This window comes from Xenopus laevis, chromosome 5S, assembly GCF_017654675.1.
Source record: "Xenopus laevis strain J_2021 chromosome 5S, Xenopus_laevis_v10.1, whole genome shotgun sequence".
In the NCBI taxonomy this organism is placed as follows: domain Eukaryota; kingdom Metazoa; phylum Chordata; class Amphibia; order Anura; family Pipidae; genus Xenopus; species Xenopus laevis.
This window is the reverse complement of record NC_054380.1, coordinates 107906747-107920985: the sequence shown is the minus strand read 5'-3', so window position 1 is coordinate 107920985 and position 14239 is coordinate 107906747. Positions and strand designations below refer to the sequence as shown.

The 14239-nt window shown below is 37.9% G+C and overlaps 1 pseudogene; it reads left to right on the top strand.

Annotated features, from left to right (window-relative positions):
- The window catches only part of LOC108717464, a 330982-nt pseudogene that overhangs the window by 61896 nt on the left and 254847 nt on the right, over nucleotides 1-14239 (top strand).

Here is a 14239-nt window from a genome sequence, read left to right as displayed (position 1 = left end):
AACCATTATTGCACTAAATATACCAAGATATCAGAGGATGAATATAAAAATCATTTGGAAATGGAAAAAATGCATAAATAAAAAATTGCATTTCACAATATTCTTTGTAAGAATATATATTCTTTATATAGCAATATTCTTTATCAGACCATTATTACATTGCAAATGTATAATTCCAAGTTCTGCATTTTTTAAAGACTTGCTTGGAAGTTTTGCAAATTTTTAGCAAAAACCTAACAACGCTTTCAGTAAAAAGTTCCACTACATACACTTAATACTGGCTGAAATGCTGTATGGTTTTGAAGGTTTGAAAAACCTATGTTAAATCTGAAGAAAGGAAAAATTCTTCACATTGAGCAAAATGTATTGCATTCCTACATTAGGAAGTTTGATACTTTATCCAGGGTCAAATGGAGTTGACACTAGGGTCCAAACTGGAGTTTGCTTTCTACTGAAACTGAACTTCTAGGCAGATTAGTTGTTCAAGAAAATGTTGATACTTTCAAGACTTTATGCAGATGCATAATGATGATGTCTTGCATGCATTTTCAAACAGACCAAAAAACATCATTAATCTTAATGAAAAGTTCTTAGAGTGTAAAAAGTTTATCTCCTAATAACTTCTTAAACAGAGATTTCTTCTTCTTTATACTGTGTGTGCTGTCTGATATCCACTTGCACCAAGAAAAGCCCGTAAAACAGAATTCATGGAGAACAAAAGTGTAAGAAGAACCCCAGCCCCCTACTAGGCTTCCAGCTCCCAAACCACAACCATTGGACACCTACAAAACAGCCACTATAAGCTTGCATTAAAAAGTGCAGAGTTGCAGAGCACAGTTGGCAAACAACATCTTGCAGGACTTCAGTTCCATATTGCTGTGATTGCTGGCATGGAGCATACACAGTTGAAACAAGGTCTGGGCTTATTTTACCAATGCCTGCTTTATGGGAGTTGCAATTAATTGGATCCAAACCAGTGTGAGATGCCATCAACCGACCCTGCCACACATTTTCAACTTAGAAACACTATACCTGCTATATATGTGTGCTAAAATGCATTCATTTTGCAACCTTCAGTTTGCAGACCCCTACATTTTGCCCTCTAGCAATATTTATATCACAGTTGTGACGTATGCAGACCCATCTAGAGGAACATGACATCTTTGACCAGATTGTTGCTTTGGTCTCATAAACACATACCCCAGCTGTCCTGAATGAGGCAGAACAGTCCAGAATTATGGACTCCAAAAATAGTGACATTTACTAGGAAGTGGATCATTGGTGTATATGGGTGTGGCCTACAATGCACCAGTTTTCTATTTCCAAACATTGAAAAGTATGCAAATAGGTCAGGTTTATTTGGAAGACAATGTTGGCTAGAGCAGGGGTCCCCAACCTTGTTTTACCCATGAGCCACATTCAAAAATGTAAACAGTTGAGGAGCAACACAGGCATGCAAAAAGTTCCTGGGGTGCCAAATAAGGTCTGTGATTGAATATTTGTTAGCCCCTATCTGGACTGGCAGCCTAAAGGAGGCTCTGTTTGTGTAATGGAGTCCAAAATCGGTTTTCAAAATGGTGGCCAAGATGGCGTCCAAGATGGCGGCTTCCTGGTTCCTCACGGACGCAGCCGGATGATGACGACCTCTTCCCGCACTCTGATTGGTCGCCGGCGACGGAATGGACGTCGGCGTCAATAATTGGCGCCGGCGTCAGTCGCACACGTCAGCGCGTTGGTCGCTGACGCCAGCGCGTCCGCGCACACGTTATGACGCCGATGCGTCCAAATTGGCGCCAAACCTGGGACTATATTAAGGAGCTCTGGGAATTCACCTGTGCCCAATTATAGGTTTTAGCTTGCTACTCCTGGGTGTGATCTTGTGAAATCCTTGTTATCCGTGTACCGACCTTTGCCTGAATTCCTCGACCTTGAACCTCTTCTGCCTGGACTGATCTTGTTGCCTGTTTGACCATTCTTTCGTCTCATCCTTATCTGTACCGCGAACTTGGACATTGTTATCTCCTCCCTTGGTCCTCACTACCTCTGAGGCCTTTGGGCCTTACAGTTTGTCAGTACTGTTGGTTTTTATGCAACCTAAAATTGACTCCAAGCCAGGAATTGAAAAATAAGCACCTGCTTTAAGGCCACTGAGAGCAACATCCAAGGAGATGGTGAGCATCATGTTGCTTGTGAGCTACTGGTTGGGGATCACTGGGCTAGAGTATGGCTAGCTTTTTGTATAAATCCTTGTTTTCACATGAGAGTTTCTTTATCTGCTTCTTGAATAAATGTAAGTAGTATCACTTGCTGTAGGTCTGTAGAGATTTGCCATTAATTAGCTGATGAAAAGCCTTTGATGTGCTGCACACACTTGTTCATGTTTGCTTTCTATAGAGATTGTCACGCTGACAGTTATTTTATTGCTTAGAAGGTCTGAGTTTTGTAAATCCTGTAATAAAACTGTGTTTCGTTGACAGGTTGATAATGTATGACTTTGTTAAAGCAATGATGCAGCTGGGACAGATACAGAAGGATGGCTTCCACTTCACAGACTGCTTATTTTTCAGCTCACTTATGTCAGCTACTGATCCAGGTAATTTTTTGTGGTGCGTGTTTTTGTGACTCGGTTACTTGCATATTTATTGTGTGTTGATATGGGATCCTTTATTTGAAAACCCATTATCCAGAAAGTGATGAATTATGGGAAAGGGCATCACCCAGAGATTCCATTTTAAGCAAATAATTCGAATTTTTAAAATGATTTCCTTTTTCTTTATAATAATAAAACCATACCTTGTAATTGAGCCTGACCATATTGGTGGCAGGTTTATTTCTAGTGATAGGTGAATAAATTTGTGGCAAATTTCCGCATTTATAAATTTGCGAAACTGCTGCGAAAATTCGTCGGTGTCGAAAAATTTTGGAGGCACGCCGTAAAATTTGCTTGCGTCAAAACCGTCGCACATGAACATAAATCAGATGACCATTGACTTTAACGCCAGCGTCAAAATTGACACAAGCATCAAAATTCGCATTTCAGCAATATTTTGCCGTTTCGCAAATCTTGCGGGAAATTTGCACATTTTCCAGCGGATCGAAACGGGACAAATTTGCCCATCATTATTTATTTCTTTTTTAAATGGTTTTTACTTGAAGGTATGGAGATCCAAAATTATGAAAACCCCTGGCCATTCCAGCATTCCTGATAATAGATCCTATACCTATATTGAAAAGTAGTTTTGTATTGTTATGCAACATTTTTACATTGCATAAAATGTCCACACATCCCTTTTTTAAGTCTGAATTGTAATATATGTCATTATATCATTTTACGTACATGTATTAATGCACCAGCCAAGTGCAATGCTGATTTGTTCAAGCTACTTTGTAAGATGTCTTAAATTATAATCATCTCGGTGTAGAACATGAATAATGGAGTGCCAATGGTTAAGTATAAAACACTTTTACATAAAAACCCATACTGAAATTATCTGTTATTCTTTCAAGATAAAAGATATGCCATGCGCTTTTTTTTTTCTATGAGCTAAGGGTAGCAATTTTCACACACATTCTTCATTTAGTGATTGGAGATTTTAATGAAAAAACCTCTGCTGCTGCTGCTATTAATGGTAGGGGACCATCCTTGCATATGTTCTGATACACAGTTACATGCTACGTCAGGGTTATAATTACACTAACATATAGCAGCTGATTTTATCATATAGCACTTTTTTAAGGTATAAAGTTCCAAATTATGGAAAAGATCCGTTATCTGGAAAACCCCAGTTCCTGAGCATTCTGGATAACAAGTCCCATACCTGTACTCTTTTCCACTATAAACATTCTCATCTAGGACGACTTTTCATAAAGGAATTCTGTCATGATTTAATGGGATACTTTTTATTTCTACACTGTGCACATTGCAAATAATTCATTTTACCATTTTAAATGTATTCCTTGAACCTGTAAATATATTTTTTTAGTTGTAATATTGGAGCCTGATCCTGTGCTTTCAGAAAGAGCCAGCACTTCACAATGCAATTGCTTTGGGGTGCTGGGGAGAGGGTGATACCCCTCCAACTTGTAGTGCAGCAGTGACTATTTTAATGCAGGATCCTGCAGAAGGAGCACTATTTCCTTACATTGGAGGATTTTGGGGGGGGGCGCAAAAGTCGCCCCTGCCTTTTTTTTAGGCATTATATTTTGAGACATCATTTTCAGTTACACCTTAGTGCTATTGTAACCTGCAGGTTTTAAAAGTCAACACAAAAGTGTTGGAAAAAGTAGGGAGATGATTTGTGAAAGGTTTTCTCAAGTAGAGATGGGCGAATTTATTCGCTAAGCGCAAATTTGTGGCGAATTCCAGCGATTCGCGAAACCGCCGTGAAAATTCACCAGTGAAAATTCTAGGGCGTTAAAAAAAAATTAGATGCCGTCGTCCAAAAAAACGGACGCTGGCTTCAAAAACGGATGCCGGCGTCAAAAACAAGACTCCATTTCACAAATTTTTCGCCGTTTTCCGAATTTCCCGGGAAATTTGCAAATTTTTCAGCGAAATGGCCCAAATTCACCCAACACTATTCTCAAGTACAAAATCATTAAGTTAAATTAACTTGTGTTCCCTTTTCACAGGTACAGTTCTGTATTAATAACCAGAAGGTCCTTTTTTAAATTGAGGTTATACATTATGATGCCTCTAGAAGAGATATGTTTTGTGATGGGATTAATACAAACAGATAGACGCAGTTGCCGAGAGATGAGAAGGAGAAATGATTATTTTTCTGCTTCAGCATATCCTTTGACAAGTAAGGTTGAGCGATCCAAACAGTTGAGCTGGTGCAGAATAAAGTTATTTATTTCACAAAGAACTGTTTTTTGGCGTTTCACAGGAAAAAGCAGAACGATTTTAAATCTTGACAGACTTCAGTAAAATGATAGCTTGTTTTAATACGTGTCCAAGTAAGTACAAAGTACAATGCACTACTACAGTGCTGTCAAACTGGCGGCCTGCATCCCGCCTTGTGTGGCCCCCACATGAAAACCTGCCTGCTGTGATTCCTTACCTTGTGTGAGCTTTAAAAAGTATACACCTCAAAATCAGACTGTAATCTCCTGCATTGTTCACACCTGTAACACCTCCACGATGAGCTAAAATTTTCGCTGCGTTTCGCATCAAAAATTATGCCCATAGACTTAAAAAATTTGTTGCACAAAAAAAATGTAGTTTATTTTTTCTCTGTAATAATAAAACAGTAATTTTTCTTGATATTAACCAAGATGTATGAATCCATATTGGTCATAAAACCATTATATTGGATTTCTTTTGGATGTTTTTTTTTTTTTTTTGGAGAGTTAAGGCACGGTGCTCCTATTTATATCTATCATTTTTACCTGCTTGATAATACCTTTTGCTCTTATAGTCAGTATAAATAACAACAAAATCACTGTTTACAATGTGGCTTCTTCATGAGTTCCTTCACCGATGGCTTTTCTAAATGGTTAACTCACCTTTTCAACAGTAATTCTTTCATACAGTGGAGCTTGATGTTGACTAATTTCAGTTTTTAAAAAAAGCGCTATAGATATATTCCGTTAGATTTAGTTCATAAACATTTGAAAATCATGGCAAACAGCATTATCAGTTTGATTCATTAACATTTGCAGCCATTAAACACAATAGCATTGTAATGGGAAGAGATGCTGATTTGGGAACAGGTAACTTTGTTAGGGGCTGCTAAGCTATTGCTGGGTTAAAAACTGCCTCTTACACTTGACCAGTTCCATTGACAGTTCTTTGTCATTGTCAATGATCTCTTGCATTGATTTTCACATTGGGAAGACTGTTTACATTGAAGAGCTGGGTTTGACAGTTATAATGATTTCATTAGTTTGAATATAATGACTGCATTCTTTTCTTTCATTGTTCCAGTGACTGTGCTGGCTATTTTTCATGAATTACATGTGGATACCGATCTCTGCACCCTGCTGTTTGGAGAGAGTGTCTTAAATGAAACTGTAGTCATTGTCCTCACTTAGTAAGTAAACTGGTGTCAAAAGGTTCTGTAAAAATCAATTTGCCATCTAGGCAAGTGTTTTCTTTGTTTGTATTAATCTTTTACAATCTTTTACAATACCTGTATTAATTCCTTGCCTTGGTATATCATCTGATTCCATTCTATTGCCTGTCAAATTTAACTTTTAAATTCAGCTACCGTTACCTGCTTATATTTTATTTACACAACACACTATCACTTCACTGATGAACTTGCCACATGTTGTCCCTATAGTAATTTGTCTTGCCAGTTTAAAGGTTCAAGCGGGTGCATCCAAATGCTGCTCCTACCGAGAAATTAGAATTTTTGGAACAGAGACTGTGCAAACCATCTTCAGCTTCTTTCAATGTAATAAACTTAGTGCAAAGTCTTCTGTCTCAGTAGAGACACTCTAACATAAATACTGTCACATACTAAACGACCCAAGGCATATATTACAAATTAATATAATAGCTCTGTTTTTATGGAAACACTCTGAGCATATAAACAGATGCCATATAACTCTTTTCCACTATGAGACAGATAAGGTGATTGCGCAGGCTTTTTAACACCATGTTTACACATCTGAGATAATACCAAGGTACAGATTTATCAAGGGTCGGATTGAAAATTTGGATTTTTGAGTTTATTTTGGTGTAATTCAACTAGGGATTAGTTAAAATTCAATTCAAGTTTTTTTAAAAAAAATTATAATTCGAATTTTGAAATTTATCGTGTACTGGCCCTTTAAGAATTCAAGTTTGACTATTCGCCATTTTAAACCTGCCAAATTGCTGCTTTAGACTATGGGGGACATTCTGTAATCAATTTGGAGTCGGCATCTGATAAAACAAGTTTTTTTCGGAGAAAAAACTCGAATTGAATTTGATTCAAATACGATTCCAGTTTGCGGGTTGATCCTATTCACCAGAATTGAAAAAAATTTATATATTTTTTTTTTTTTTTTTTTTTTAAAAATTTGATTAGTAATTTTTAACTCGAAAATCGAGTTTATGAGAGTTCTTATAAACTCCCATAAACTGAAAATTCAACCCTTGATAAATCTGCCACCAAGTGTCTCCCATGATGATTTTTAAATTATCTCTTTATTCATGGTGAACTTGGACTCTCCTTCTTCAAGGGTCACTAGAGTACATAAGATAAAGGGCTAGGTGGCATACTATGTGACATAATATTCAGAAGTTAAGATATGCACCATGTATGAGAAGAATATAATCTGTCCTCATTTCAAAGCAGGAACTGGGGATCCATAAACCATATATCTTGTAATGTGCTAGTTTGATCTCAGCAGTGCCTTAAAATGCAGTCAACCTCTGCCTAGCTCTCTCCTTTTGTTGTTAAGCCCTATTTTGCTACATCTTTGTTAATGAAAATAAGTATATACAGTATATTGTGTGACCACCAGGAGTGATAGAGATAGAAAATATGCACAATATCTAACCTTCTGGGTAAGTGTCTTTTTATCATTTTCTTCTGTACTGAAAAGAAAAGTCCCTTTATTTTTCAGTGCCCTAAAAAAGGTACACTTTGGCCACCAAAGCTCATAACTGGCTCAGTTTTCTTCCACAAACTGGAAATATCCACTTTGCTGATATAGAGGTTCCCTTTAACCTGTAGCATTATTTGCACAATAAAATGATATTTTTGTCATTATGCTTTTTTATTGTGAGGCATTTTATGGGTTCTCTTACTATCGTGTGATTCCAATACAGTATAACCCTGATTTTATGTAACCAGATTTTACATTTCCCCAGAATTGACACAAATAGTGTCAAAATAATGATTGTTTTGTCATTTAAGACCAATGTGAGTCTTTACTTTTGGTCAGGCAGGTGGCACTGCTGCTTTGAAAACAGTGATCTTTATAAAGAAATGGTGAAACTGCTTTAAATTAAATATCATTATTTTAAAACATGTTTTTTCAATTTCATAATGCAATGCAGTAGGTTTGATTATTATAAGGGGATGTAAAGGCAAAAAATAAAACCTCTTCATACTGTTCCCTAGTCGCAAAGAAAGATATCTCTAACATATTGTCATTAAAAAATGTGTACGGTTTTTATAAAAAAGCTGAATGTATGCAGTCCTATTCCACTTTGCTGTAATCCCTCTGACTTCTGCAGACACAGTTCTCTAGACGGTTGTCGGCTGCCGAGTAGGGAATGAAGCAGTGCTGCCCGAGTTTTACATGACTAGGAAGGAAGGTGCTGGGGTTGTTCAGCTTGGAAGTTAGCAGAGAATGGCAAAGGTAAGCCAGGTTAGGCAAATGCAACTTGAAATAACCCTGAAAAATGTTACCCTACTATTCCAAAGTGTGATCAATAATATAAATGCAAGTTACACACTAAATAGCAGTGTGTTAGGAGTTTCATTAAGGATCTAGGTTTTTTTTGTGGATAACAAGTTGTCTAATTCTGGGCAGTGTCATTCTGTGGCTACTAAAGCAAATACAGTTCTGTCTTGCATAAAAAAGGGCATAAACTCAAGGGATGAAAACATAATTTTGCCTCTTTATAGGTCCCCGTAAGTCCTCACCTGAAGTATGAGGTGCAGTTTTGGGCTCCAGTCCTTAAGCGGGATATAAATGAGCTGGAGAGAGTGCAGAGATTAAGTGCAACTAAACTGGTTAGAGGGATGGAAAACTTAAATTATGAGGGTAGACTGTCAAGGTTGGCATTGTTTTCTCTGGATTAAAGATGCTCACAAGGAAACATGATTACACTTTACAAGTGCATTAGAAGACATTAGAGACAAATAGTAGGGCTCATTTTTACCCATAAAGAGAATGATTGCACCAGAGGCCACCCCTTCAGACTAAAGGAAAAGAACTTTCATTTGAAGCAACGTCGGTTCTTTACAGTGAGGACAGTGAGGTTGTGGAATGCACTACTGGGTTATATTGTGATGGCTGATTCAGTTAATGTATTTGAGTGGCTTGAATGATTTCTTGGACAGACATAATATCCAAGGCTATAGTGATATTAAAATCTATAGTTAGTATAGATGTGGGTATATATAGTTTATGAGAGTGTATAGAGTGATCGGTATGAGCGTGTGTAAGTATGGATGCTGGGTTTCATTTGGAGGGGTTGAACTTGATGGACTTTGGTCTTTTTCAACCCAAATTAACTATGTAACTATGTAAGAAGTGATTGCGGAGGGCTACACTTTGAGAAGTCCATGACAAATGACAGCTGCTAAGATCATATATGGCCTTTGTTTATGGGGTTACCACTTTGGGAAAAAGCAACAATAATCAGTTATTCAAAATTTGAGAAGAATCTTTAGAACAACAATTGTAGAGGTAGATGCATGTATTAGGGTAATGCCACACATGGTGTCATGCAGTTTCATGCATATGATTAATCTAAAAACCTACAGAAAACTGAAAAAATATATATTTATAATCAAAGTTACTCAGGGTGATCTTGAGCATTGTGTACCCTGCCCATGGATGTAAAAGATGTTTAGGTGACAAAATTGACTTGAGTACCATTACCGATATTTGGTTAAGGTGTGAGTTTGTGTTTGCCCAGAGTTTGTTGTAACAAGGGTCGACTGGACAATGGCAGATCTGTCTCTTGTTAAACAAAAGATTGGCTTGAGAAACCAATCTGGTTTTAATATTCGGTAATAGGAAACCAGTCTTTTTCTTGAATGCTGCATGGCAGCAGTGTATCCTAGCTTAAAGTTTCAGACTTTGCTTTTACTACAGCATTTTTCAGTTATATTTCCAATCGCTTTGTGGGTTTTAGCATTGCTCTCTTGAACCAAAAGGTTTAACAGGTCAGTTTGCACTACAATTGCAGTGTATTGAGACATATAATTCTATTTGCAATGATGTCTTCAATGAAGGTTCCCCAAATGAGTATTCACTTGCTCTGGGATAGAGAGGGAAACCATAAGTATGAATGGCCCGGCTCACAGTTCTATGCCTGGAGTGTTTCTGTTTACTGCCTGATTTTCAAATCCCATTTTTACAACATTGTCTATTGGATAATCTTAAAGCATGGTTCCTAGTGTAAATGTATATTTTTTTTGTATAATACTGTACATCCTGAATTTATTAGAGCTCATTTATGAAGGCAACTGCAAACTGCTAGGTGCAAAACTGCACATAAAGCTTCATGTTTTTACCCACAGTACCCACAGCGTGCAGTTAAAGTACAATGGCCGTATATGCTGCAGCAAATACATTACACTACACAAGGCCAGGGAACCTTAATAAAATTATATAGAGGTGTTATGTTGCCCTACACGTGTGCCCACAGTTTAGTTTAGGTGCCATATGTTATCAAATGTAGGGGGGAAGGAGGGTGCCCCATAAAAATTTTCAATCTTTTTCAGCCTATCACCCTGTAAAACAAAAAGACGCCAGTGTTTTATTGGGACTTAGAATCATTTTCAACTATTTTTTGAGGAACTCCTATCTACTCTATTGCACTTCGCCTGGTCTGAGGTGGCGAAGGCAAGTCTGGCGATAGAGGTAACGTTCAGTAAAATCAAAATGTAGTAACATGGTAGAGTAGCGTAGTAACGCTCTTTCGCCAGAAAGAAGTTGGTGAAATTATGTCAGAGACCGTTAGTAGATCAGTGAAGTGCCGAAATGACGTCACGCTGGCGAATTTTCGCTTAGTGTTTCTGTTGAATAAAGCTGGGTGTTAAAGCAATACTGACACATTACTATAACTGTAAGGATTCAGTTCAGTATTACTGACAATGGAACTCTGCATCTGAGCCTCTCCCAGCCCCCCTAAGCCTCTCCCAGACATTATCTGGCATTGTGGAGAGAGAGAGAACCTTCCTGCAGTTACACTGGGCTGTGATAAAATTTCTCCTAGGCTGGAGTCCAGATGTAAGTGCCATTGGAAACAATACTACTTGTAGAAACCACTCCCCCTCCCTAGGATCACAGTGTAGTGCAACTTCTCCCTCACTGTGTTCTTTTGTAAAGTAAATCCTTCACGAAAGACTTGGCCGAATCCCAAACTGAATCTAATCCATACATATGCATTTTAGCATCAGGAGGGGTTCCGAAAAACCTTGTGCTGCGTGTGATTAAAAAAATGTTCAGCTCCTGGTTTGTGTAACGAAAAGTCACATGGGTTTTAAGGTCTTTGATTTAGTTCAGCCAGGCACTTGGATTCGGCCAAATCCTGCTTAAAATGGCAGAATCCCGAACCAAATGCAGGATTCGGGGCATCCCTAGAAGAGCATCTGCTTTCCTTAGTGGTCAGTGCACAGATTTTCTGGAAAGCAGAGGGACTTCAAGCGCTCTCTATTTTCCTCTGCAAATTGACACAAACCTAATCTGCAGTTCTGGAGAATATAAATGAGGCTCAAAACCAGTCAGGAGGATACAAGTTACTGGTCCTCTGCATGTTAAACATTTGAAAAACAATTTGACCAGTGGCTTGTACTCATAATAACTCATTATGATAATGACAAGGCCTGCTGTGAGTGTTCTGCAGTGCTCTGTATTTATGCAATCCACATGCTGGAGGTAAGTTCAAGGTCTTTGCAAACCTCTGTTCGGCACTTGCATATAAGCACCCATCATGCACATGCAACTCTGCCAATGACAGACATTGATTTGCAGTAGCTTGCATAGAATTTCTAGGTTTGCAGGGATCACAGAGTTGCTGTATGCTTGATGTAGTAAACTGTGTTGTGTTGTAGATTACCAAAAGTAATCTATTTAGGCTTAAGCCTAAACTTCTGATGATACTGTTTAGGGTCAGACTAGGCTGGCAGGACACTGGTCCCCTTGGCCCCCGAAGACCCAGGCCTGTTCCCCACCAACATTCCACCCCACTGGATTGTGTCTGCGAGGAGAAAGTAAGTAACGCGATGTGCAGTGAGAGTGGAGTTGGGTGTTTGAAAGACTGGAATTTCCTCCATTTGTACACAATCTGTCTGACTGTTGATTGGTGGAGTCCAAACTCTTTAGAGATAGTCTCGTAACCTTTTCCAGCTTTATGGGCAACAGCAACTCTTTTTCTGAGGTCCTCAGATACCTCCTTTGTTCGAGCCATGATAAACATCCACAACTGTGCTGTATGTGAGATCAGGCTTTGCTGGATCCTGATTGTCCTCCCATTGACTGAAAACACCAGACTCTGATCTCACCTTTAAATTATATGATAATCCTAATTTTTCACTTACTTTTTCCACATGAAAATATGTTATTGGATTTTTTTTTAATGTTTCATTTGTTTAACAAGGTTCTCTTCATCTACTCTTAGAAAAATCAGATGATGTTTTATGTCACATATTCAAGCACCATTATAAATTACAAAAACTGACAAACATACTGGTAGAAGGTGTTAAGAAAGGCATTGTTCACTGAAACACATTGGTGATCAGCCTTGTTTAAAGCTGCCACATCTCAATTGGGAACCTAAGGGATCAGACTGGCAAGGAAAGTGTTGTTGCATGTCATGGGAAGGCCCACAGCATTTGGCTTCACTGTCAACTATTATGGTGCAATCATTTGTCTGTGTGATAGGTGTACCATAGATTAAAAATCAAACCAAATTGAATTGCTGAGTGTTGTCTATGGTTACCTCATTAGGGCAAATTTGCCCTGTATTAGTAAATGACCTACACTCTCTATTAAAAGCAATATAAAGTCATAGAATCTGCTGAATTTGTTAGGATAGTTCTCAGATACAGAGCACATTGTTTTTCCTCTATGGTAGGCCATGTGCAAGGTACTGTAGTATATTGCTGTAGAATAAACTAAAATAAGCTTAGATCTGTTATTCATGATGAGCCAGGTGGATGTGTAACCATAGCAGCAAAACCTGCAAAATCTGCCTAATGGATATTATATACACATTTGGTCACCCTTATATTCTTCTGAGGTCTTTGCTAAAGTAGCAAAAACATTCATGGCAAAATGTGCAAATTATTAAATACTGCATTTCACAACCTTTTAACAGACAATATCTATGAAAGAACAATTCGATCCCATTACATATATTTGCATATAGTTGTCTTTTCTAAACAATCGCTGCCGTTTACAAACATTGTGAAGGGAGCCAATTTGTTGGTCTCTTGCCTCTTCTTCCAAGCCAGTAAGCTGTTTTGAGCAGGGTCCTCTTGCCTCTTGCATTATTTATTGGTTGTATTTATTGGTTGTATTTATTGGTTGTATGGAAAGCCCATATACAGGAATCTCCAAACCATTACAAATGTAATCATTATTAGAGGCAACACAACCCTATTGTGTTTATTTAATGTTTACATTTATTTTAAAGGAACAGTAACACCAAAATATTTAGTGTCTTAAAGTAATAAAAATAAAATGTACTGTTTCCCTGTGCTGGTAAAACTGGGGTGTTTGCTTCAGGAACTAGATTTGTGTATATATAAGCTATAGCATGCAGATGCACCCACCATATCTGAAGTCCTGGAGAGGTTTGGATCAGTTCCATGGTAGTAGTAGTGTTTTGCTCTGCTTTCTCAACTGTTTCCTATGCCTGGGAGCAAGGTACCTGGGGCAGAACAAGAGCGGCTCCATTAAAGGAAAACTATACCCCCCAAACAATGTAGGTCTCTATTAAAAGATACTGAGTAAAACAGCTCATGTGTAAAACCCTGCTTCATGTAAATGAACCATTATCATAATAATATACTTTTTTAGTAGTATGTGCCATTGGGTAATCATAAATAGAAAATTGCCATTTTAAAAAATAAGGGCCACCCCCTGGGATCATAGGATTCACTGTGCACACATACAGACCACATGTAAGGTCACATGAGCCAATTAACAGACAGAGTTCTGCCTTTTGCTTCCTCACTTCTTCCTGTTACAGTTAGTGTTGTAGTATTTCTGGTCAGGTGATCTCTGTGGCAGCACAGATAGAGTCATGAAATGGTGGTTCAAGGCAAGAGATGTAAAAGGGCAATATTTATGTAAATATATATTCCAGTTTGGTAAGATTCTTTAATATGTCATTCAATTTGATATAAACAATCTGTTGCTTAAGTATTCATTTTGGGGGTATAGTTTTCCTTTAATGTAAGTTAGTTTTGTGTGGAACTGAGTGGGAGCAAAATTGCACTGTGTGTTTATGCCTTTTGTATAAGGGTAGAACCTAGTTGACCGAATTAATGTATATTAGAGGGGATAGCTTGTCAGTAATTCGGAGGCGCCCTATCCGCCTACTCCAAACTTAGAA